Source organism: Cannabis sativa, chromosome X, assembly GCF_029168945.1.
Source record: "Cannabis sativa cultivar Pink pepper isolate KNU-18-1 chromosome X, ASM2916894v1, whole genome shotgun sequence".
NCBI lineage: Eukaryota > Viridiplantae > Streptophyta > Magnoliopsida > Rosales > Cannabaceae > Cannabis > Cannabis sativa.
In genome coordinates this window covers 61,714,559-61,723,291 of record NC_083610.1, presented here as the reverse complement: position 1 = coordinate 61,723,291, position 8,733 = coordinate 61,714,559, and positions in this window count along the sequence as shown.

Sequence of the window (8,733 nt, the reverse complement as noted above, 5' to 3'; positions counted from 1 at the left end):
TTGTAAAGACCGCTTAGTTTAATTTGGAAATTTGCAGTTAATCATGTTTATTTATGAAAACTATTTATAGCTATTTAAATAATTATTTATACTGTTATTATTGAATTCTGAGATGCATTTTATGTCATTCAGTAGTTTTCATAATTTTGCATTTCCGGTGCCCGGTATTTTGGAACTCGGTGTTTGGCTCAGTAAAAATCACAACTTAGTATGTTATTAGTTTGGGGCGGTTTATTGACATTGGGAATGTCGGGAATGGCCGGGAATTTAGAATTTCCCAAAAATATACCCCTTTAGTGTTATTTATGTGGTTTTAGGGTGGAGGGGCAAAATGGTCTTTTTGCCCCATTAGTATTTTATCTTCTAGAGATTTTATTAGTGGAAATATATGTTTATTTGGTATTATATGTTGGCTGAAATGATTAAGTAAAACCCTTTATTTTTATTTTACAAAACTCCATTATTTCAAAGTTAGAAAATATTCAAAGGAAAAAGCAAATTTTACTCTCAAGCTCTCTCTCTTTTTTCGGCCACTTGAAGCAGCAAGCAAAGTGTTGTTTTCTCTTCATTTTCAAGTGATTTTTCAGCAAGTTAAAGTGATTCTAGTAGAGGTATTTCTTTGTTTAGTTTCTTACTTTGTTTTCTTGAATTTTTTTGATGAAAAAGATGAGTAATGCATGATGATTTTGGTGATGTTGCTGCTGTTAATTGTTGTTGTTGTTTCCTTGATTAAAATGTTGAGTTAAGTAGGTTTAATTAGGTTGAATTGCATGCTAGTATTTCTTGCTCTAGTTGGATAGATTTTCTATGTAAAAAGCTTGAGTTTTCAAAGAAAAATTGAGGTTTTGGTGGCTGTAGTGTTTGCATGAGTTAGATTCTAGTTTCTGTAGCTGTTATATGCTTGATTATGATTTTGAAGCATAGATTGGATGCATGTTAGTTGATTTTAACCAAGTTTGAGTTTAGAACTCAAAGCTTGGGCTTTAATGGAACTTTTCGTTTCTGTGCTTTCTGGGTGAGTTTAATGCCTTAGAAATGTTATTTGGGTTATATGGAGTAGGTCTGGAAGGTTTGAGGTGATTTGGGTTAGATTTGGTTGAGTTATGAATTTTTGAAGTTGCTGCCTGGGAGGAACCGGAATTCTGGTTGTACATCCGGAATTCCGGATGGGGTTCTGAAATTTCCCAGAACCGGAATTCCGGTTGGGCAACCGGTCTACCGGTTGGGGAAAATTCTAAAACCCTAGTTTTCCTCGTTTTTATGTTTTTGGGGGTATTGCCATGCTTTTTATCGATAGGGAAACTTTTAGTTCCTAGTTTAAGTCCCGGGAAGTGATTTAGCGTGTCGCTTATAGTATTGTGATTTTTATGGTTTAGGAGCCTGTAATTCGCCGCGCAGATAGTTCCAGTCAGGTTGACCGGCACACCTGAATTCGAAATCCAGGTAAGATTAGTATAACAGTATGCATATGTAGATTACATGTTTAGCGTGCATGTAGGAAGCCTGTTAGATTACATTAGTTATGTATGTTGGCTTCGAACCATCCAACTGTGTCACGTCGGTACAGGCTGGAGTATGACCAGCAGCCGGAGTATGACCGGTTCGACCGATCAGGCTGACACTTAGGTTGGTGGTTTCGTACTATTGACGTATCACGTTGGTACAGGCTGGAGTATGACCAGCAGCCGAAGTATGACCGGTTTGACCGATCAGGCTGATACTGTAACACGTCGGTACAGGCTGGAGTATGACCAGCAGCCGGAGTATGACCGGTTCGACCGATCAAGCTGTTACTTGTCAATAGTACCGTCCCTATGAACGTTCAGAACTCAGTACCGTGTTGGACACGGCAGTTAGGGGGACTCAGTATCGTGTTGGACACGGCAGTTAGGGTTATGATCAGGGGTATGGGCGTCTAATCATGACCGGGTTTTATGTATGAATATTATTATGCTTTTCTTACTGAGTCTGTCAACTCACAGAGCTACGTTTATGTGTAGGTAAAGGCAAGGCTAGAGCTGATGGACCGTGAGCGAGCCGGTGAAGATTGTACATGTCGGGGCGGTTAGGCCTGGAGCGTACGATCCTCGGGACAGCAAGGCTATTTTTGTAACTAGTCGCTAGGCGACAATTATTTTGTATGAACAGTAAACTTTTGTAAATGATTTTGTAATCGGGATCCCGAGTCTTTTGTATAAATATTTTATAAGTTTAATTAAAAAGTAAAAATTTTAATTAATCACGTTTTCCACAAACCTCGTTGATTAGCAACGAGCTACACAGCATGTTTAAAAATCACGTAATATGCCTATGTTAGTTAGGGTGTTACAATTTGGTATCAGAGCCGCCAGGTTGTCTTCTGAAGATCGTCACGACATGTACAATCATCATCAGCAGTTAGCTCGTTTCACGGTTCAGTAAGCCTTTATTGCTTTAGTAGTTTATTTATTTATTTTATGAATAAGAGAAGCCTGATAGGAAGCATGTTAGTAGCCTGATAGTAGAATAGGCGCATGTTTCGTTTTTAATTTACAAATTAAGCGGCATTAGTAAGCTCTCCTTGAATACGACCTGATATGCCAACTTTTGGTTTCGCAGGCGGTTCTGACTAGATGGACGCCAGGCGGACTACCAGGAGCCAGGGCAATTCAGTGGGGTCGAATCAAGGACAGGGAGCTCAGTTTCCCCTGCCAGTTAGGGGCCGAGGTAGGGGTCCCCGAGGCAGGGCTCGTGGTCGGGGTGATGAGAACCCGCCACAGGCTGCCCAGGCTCCCCCAGCCGATCAGGGAGCCCAGAATTGGGAGGTTCGGTTTGCTGAGATGCAAGCCCGGATAGAAGAGCAAGACCTCGAGATTCAGAGGTTGAGACAGCAGGGTGCTCCTGCAGTTCCGGTGCCCGTAGTTCCAGTGGCACCTGCCCCTGCTGCTCAGGCCGAATTAGTGGTGGCGGCCAATAGATTGGAACCTTTGTATGAACGGTTCCGGAAGCAAGCACCTCCGGTCTTCTTGGGAGGTCCAGATGTAATGAAGGCCGAACAGTGGCTGACGGTGATCACCAAAATCCTGAACTTCATGGGTGTTACCGGTAATGATAGAGTGGTGTGTGCCACTTTCCAGTTCCAGGAGGACGCTCTGGTCTGGTGGGACATGGTGTCTCAGATTCATGACGTCACCACCATGACCTGGGAAAGGTTCCAGGAACTCTTCAACGCCAAATACTATAATGAGGCGGTCAGAAGCGCCAAGAGGAAAGAGTTTGCTCACCTGACCCAGCGTGAGAACATGAGCGTGACCGAGTATACTACTCAGTTTGACCGGTTAGCGAGGTTAGCCTCGGGAATTGTGCCAACCGACTTCAGTAAGAAAGAAAAGTACCTGGATGGGTTAAATGCGAGGATTAAGCATGATTTGTTGATAACCACGGACGACCACACCACCTATGCTGAGATGGTGGAGAAGGCACTGCGAGCTGAGGGCGCAGTTGGGTGTATGTCGGAGTCAGCTAGTACTCAGCTGAGTGGCGGGGCTCCTACCCCTCCTGCATCAGGCTTTAGCAGGGGGAGTAGTGGTTCGGCCATGGATCAGAGGAAGAGAGCACCCACTACATCCGGTGGCTCGAGTCAGAACAAGAGGTTCCGGGGGAACCAGAGTAGAGGTAGTCGTTCCAGTGGTACTGAGACCCGATTCTCCTATCCCGAGTGCCCTAGCTGCAAAAGGCACCATCGGGGTGAGTGCAAGGGTCAGGGATGCTTTCACTGTGGCATGCCCGGGCACTTCAAGAGGGACTGTCCCCAGCTCCGCTCAGAGGCACCGAGAGCTCCGGCGATACCCACTCCAGCCAGGGTGTTCGCCATCACTCAGGCTGATGCAGATGCCAGCCCATCAGTTGTGACAGTTCAGCTTTCTGTTAATAACTCGCTTTACTCAGTGCTGTTTGATTCTGGGGCTACACATTCTTATGTGGCAGCCAGAGTCTTTAGTAAATTGGATAGACCATACGATAGTTATGAATCAGGGTTTGGAACCCTATTACCTGGCGGAGAATTGGTTATCTCCAACAGGTGGATTAGGTCTATGCCGATCAGGATAGATGGTAGAGAGTTAAGTGCTGACTTGATTGAGATGAGTCTAGTAGAGTTTGATATTATTTTAGGAATGGATTTCCTATCTAAATATTTGGCAAGTATTGATTGCAAAAGGAAGATGGTGATCTTCCAACCGGGAAGTGAAGAACCATTTGTGTTTGTTGGTTCAGTTCAGGGATCTCGGATCCCGGTGATCTCGGCCATGTCAGCTAGAGAATTGTTACATGGCGGATGCTTAGGGTTTCTGGCCGTGGTGGTGGACACCACTCGGCCAGATACCATTCGACCAGAGGACATTAAGGTGGTTCGGGAATTTTTAGATGTTTTTCCCGAAGAACTTCCAGGGTTACCACCTCAGCGGGAGATTGACTTCGTGATAGATTTGGCACCAGGGGTGGAACCGGTTTCCAAAGCCCCATATAGAATGGCTCCAGCTGAACTTAAGGAGTTAAAGATGCAGCTCCAAGGGTTGCTTGACATAGGGTTTATTCGGCCCAGTGTGTCACCCTGGGGAGCCCCGGTTTTATTCGTCAAGAAGAAAGATGGATCTATGAGGATGTGCATCGACTACAGGGAATTGAACAAGCTGACGGTGAAGAATAAATATCCATTACCTAGGATCGATGATTTGTTTGATCAGCTTCAGGGAAAGACGGCCTTTTCTAAGATTGATCTCCGTTCGGGTTATCATCAGTTGAGAATCCGAGAGGAGGACATTCCGAAGACGGCTTTCCGCACTAGGTATGGATATTATGAATTCCTGGTTATGTCGTTTGGACTAACCAATGCTCCTGCGACGTTTATGGATTTGATGAATAGAGTATTCAAGGATTTCCTCGATATCTGTGTGATTGTGTTTATCGACGACATCCTCGTGTACTCTCAATCAGAAGAGGAGCATAAATTACATCTTCAGATGGTACTGCAACGGCTTCGGGAACACAAGCTTTATGCCAAGTTCAAGAAATGTGAATTCTGGCTATCTCAGGTGTCCTTCCTAGGGCACATTGTGAGCAAAGATGGGATCAAGGTGGATCTCGGAAAGATCGAATCCGTCAGGGATTGGCCGAGACCGAAGACACTGACAGAGATCAGAAGCTTCTTGGGTTTAGCTGGGTACTACCGTAGGTTCGTGGAAGGTTCTCTAAAATTTCAATGCCTCTAACCGAACTTACAAAGAACAATCAGCGATTTATTTGGTCAGACAAGTGCGAAGCTAGTTTTCAGGAGCTGAAGCAGAGGTTGATTACCGCTCCAGTGCTAGCTTTACCTTCAGACAGCGAGAAGTTTGTAGTTTATTGTGACGCATCCAAACAGGGTTTGGGGTGTGTGTTGATGCAAGCCGATAGGGTCATCGCTTATGCCTCTCGTCAGTTAAAGGATTACGAACAGAGATACCCGACTCATGATCTAGAGTTGGCCGCGGTGGTTTTTGCATTGAAGATTTGGCGTCATTACCTTTACGGAGAAAGGTGTGAAATCTATACTGACCATAAAAGTCTCAAGTATTTCTTTACTCAGAAAGATTTGAACATGAGACAAAGGCGTTGGTTGGAATTAGTGAAAGATTACGACTGTGAGATCCTCTATCACCCTGGGAAGGCCAATGTAGTGGCTGATGCCCTGAGCAGAAAGGGTCCCGGGCAAGTAGCTAGTATGGTTCAGATCTCACCCCAGCTAGCAGAGGATATGGTTAGATCCAGCATTGAGTTTGTGGTAGGTCAGCTTCACAACTTAACGCTGCAATCTGATCTGTTGGAAAGAATAAAAATCGCTCAGATGACGGATCCAGAGTTAGTGAAGATCAGAGATGAGGTGTTGGCTGGTCAAGCCAAGGACTTTTCAGTGTCAGACAGCGGGATGCTTCTGTATAAAGCTAGGGTTTGTGTTCCGAATAGTGTGGAACTCAGGAATGAGATTTTTGAGGAGGCTCATTCTACCCAGTATTCTCTGCATCCCGGCACCACTAAGATGTACCAAGATCTGAAACCGTACTTCTGGTGGAGCGGTATGAAGAAGAATTTGGTAGAATTTGTATCAAGATGCCTCACTTGTCAGCAGATTAAGGTTGAACATCAGAGACCAGCAGGGTTGTTGCAGCCTCTAACCCTACCAGAATGGAAGTGGGAAGATATCACGATGGATTTTGTGGTCGGATTACCTAGGACCACGGGTTTATTTGATTCCATCTAGGTAGTGGTGGACAGATTTACGAAATCTGCTCGTTTTCTGCCGGTTAGAACAACATTTACAGTGGATCAGTTGGCAGAGTTGTATGTCAGAGAGATAGTAAGACTTCACGGGGTACCGAAGTCTATAGTTTCAGATAGGGATCCGAAGTTCACCTCCAAATTTTGGCAGAGTTTGCAACGAGCAATGGGTACAAAGCTGAAATTCAGTACAACATTCCATCCTCAGACAGATGGTCAGTCCGAAAGGACAATTCAGATATTGGAGGACATGTTGCGAGCCTGTGTTATGGATTTTGAAGGCTCATGGAATAAGTATCTACCGTTGATAGAATTTTCTTACAACAACAGTTATCAGATTACGATAGGGATGGCTCCCTATGAACTGTTATACGGTAGAAAGTGTAGATCTCCCATTCACTGGGATGAGACAGGGGAGAGGAAATACTTAGGTCCAGAATCAGTGCAGCGGACCAATGAGGCAATAGAGAAAATAAAAGCTAGAATGCTTGCCTCACAGAGTAGACAGAAGAGTTACGCAGATCCGAAACGCAGAGATGTTGAGTTCCAAGTAGGGGACCATGTATTTTTATGGGTATCTCCGATGAAGGGGATCAAACGTTTCGGGAAAAGAGGCAAGTTATGCCCTAGATTTACAGGACCTTTCGAGATTCTCGAGAAGATAGGTCAAGTGGCATACCGGTTAGCATTGCCTCCAGCTTTATCAGCAGTTCACAACGTATTCCATGTCTCGATGTTGAGAAAATACGTTTCAGATCCCTCTAATATACTCAGTTATGAGAGCCTTGAGCTGCAGCCAGACATGACTTATGAAGAACAGCCAGTGCAGATCCTAGATAGAAAGGATAAAGTCCTTCGGAATAAGACCATAGCATTGGTCAAAGTTCTCTGGAGAAACAACAAGGTGGAGGAAGCCACCTGGGAGCTAGAGTCAGATATGAGAGCTCAATATCCAGAGTTATTCAGGTTAGATTTCGGGGACGAAATCCTTTTAAGGGGGGGATAGTTGTAAAGACCGCTTAGTTTAATTTGGAAATTAGCAGTTAATCACGTTTATTTATGAAAATTATTTATAGCTATTTAAATAATTATTTATACTGTTATTATTGAATTCTGAGATGCATTTTATGTCATTCAGTAGTTTTCATAATTTTGCATTTCCGGTGCCCGGTATTTTGGAACTCGGTGTTTGGCTCAGTAAAAATCACAACTTAGTATGTTAGTAGTTTGGGGCGGTTTATTAGACATTGGGAATGTCGAGAATGGCCAGGAATTTAGAATTTCCCAAAAATATACCCCTTTAGTGTTATTTATGTGGTTTTAGGGTGGAGGGGCAAAATGGTCTTTTTGCCCCATTAGTATTTTGTCTTCTAGTGATTTTATTAGTGGAAATATATGTTTATTTGGTATTATATGTTGGCTGAAATGATTAAGTAAAACCCTTTATTTTTATTTTACAAAACTCCATTATTTCAAAGTTAGAAAATATTCAAAGGAAAAAGCAAATTTTTCTCTCAAGCTCTCTCTCTTTTCGGCCACTTGAAGCAGCAAGCAAAGTGGTGTTTTCTCTTCATTTTCAAGTGATTTTTCAGCAAGTTAAGGTGATTCTAGTAGAGGTATTTCTTTGTTTAGTTTCTTACTTTGTTTTCTTGAATTTTTTTGATGAAAAAGATGAGTAATGCATGATGATTTTGGTGATGTTGCTGTTGTTAATTGTTGTTGTTGTTTCCTTGATTAAAATTTTGAGTTAAGTAGGTTTAATTAGGTTGAATTGCATGCTAGTATTTCTTGCTCTAGTTGGATAGATTTTCTATGTAAAAAGCTTGAGTTTTCAAAGAAAAATTGAGGTTTTGGTGGCTGTAGTGTTTGCATGAGTTAGATTCTAGTTTCTGTAGCTGTTATATGCTTGATTATGAGTTTGAAGCATAGATTGGATGCATGTTAGTTGATTTTAACCAAGTTTGAGTTTAGAACTCAAAGCTTGGGCTTTAATGGCACTTTTCGTTTCTGTGCTTTCTGGGTGAGTTTAATGCCTTAGAAATGTTATTTGGGTTATATGGAATAGGTCTGGAAGGTTTGAGGTGATTTGGGTTAGATTTGGTTGAGTTATGAATTTTTGAAGTTGCTGCCTGCGAGGAACCGGAATTCCGGTTGTACATCCGGAATTCCGGATGGGGTTCTGAAATTTCCCAGAACCGGAATTCCGGTTGGGCAACCGGTCTACCGGTTGGGGAAAATTCTGAAACCCTAGTTTTCCTCGTTTTTATGTTTTTGGGGGTATTGCCATGCTTTTTATCGATAGGGAAACTTTTAGTTCCTAGTTTAAGTCCCCGGGAAGTGATTTAGCGTGTCGCTTATAGTGTTGTGATTTTTATGGTTTCGGAGCCTGTAATCCGCCGCGCAGATAGTTCCAGTCAGGTTGACCGGCACACCTGAATT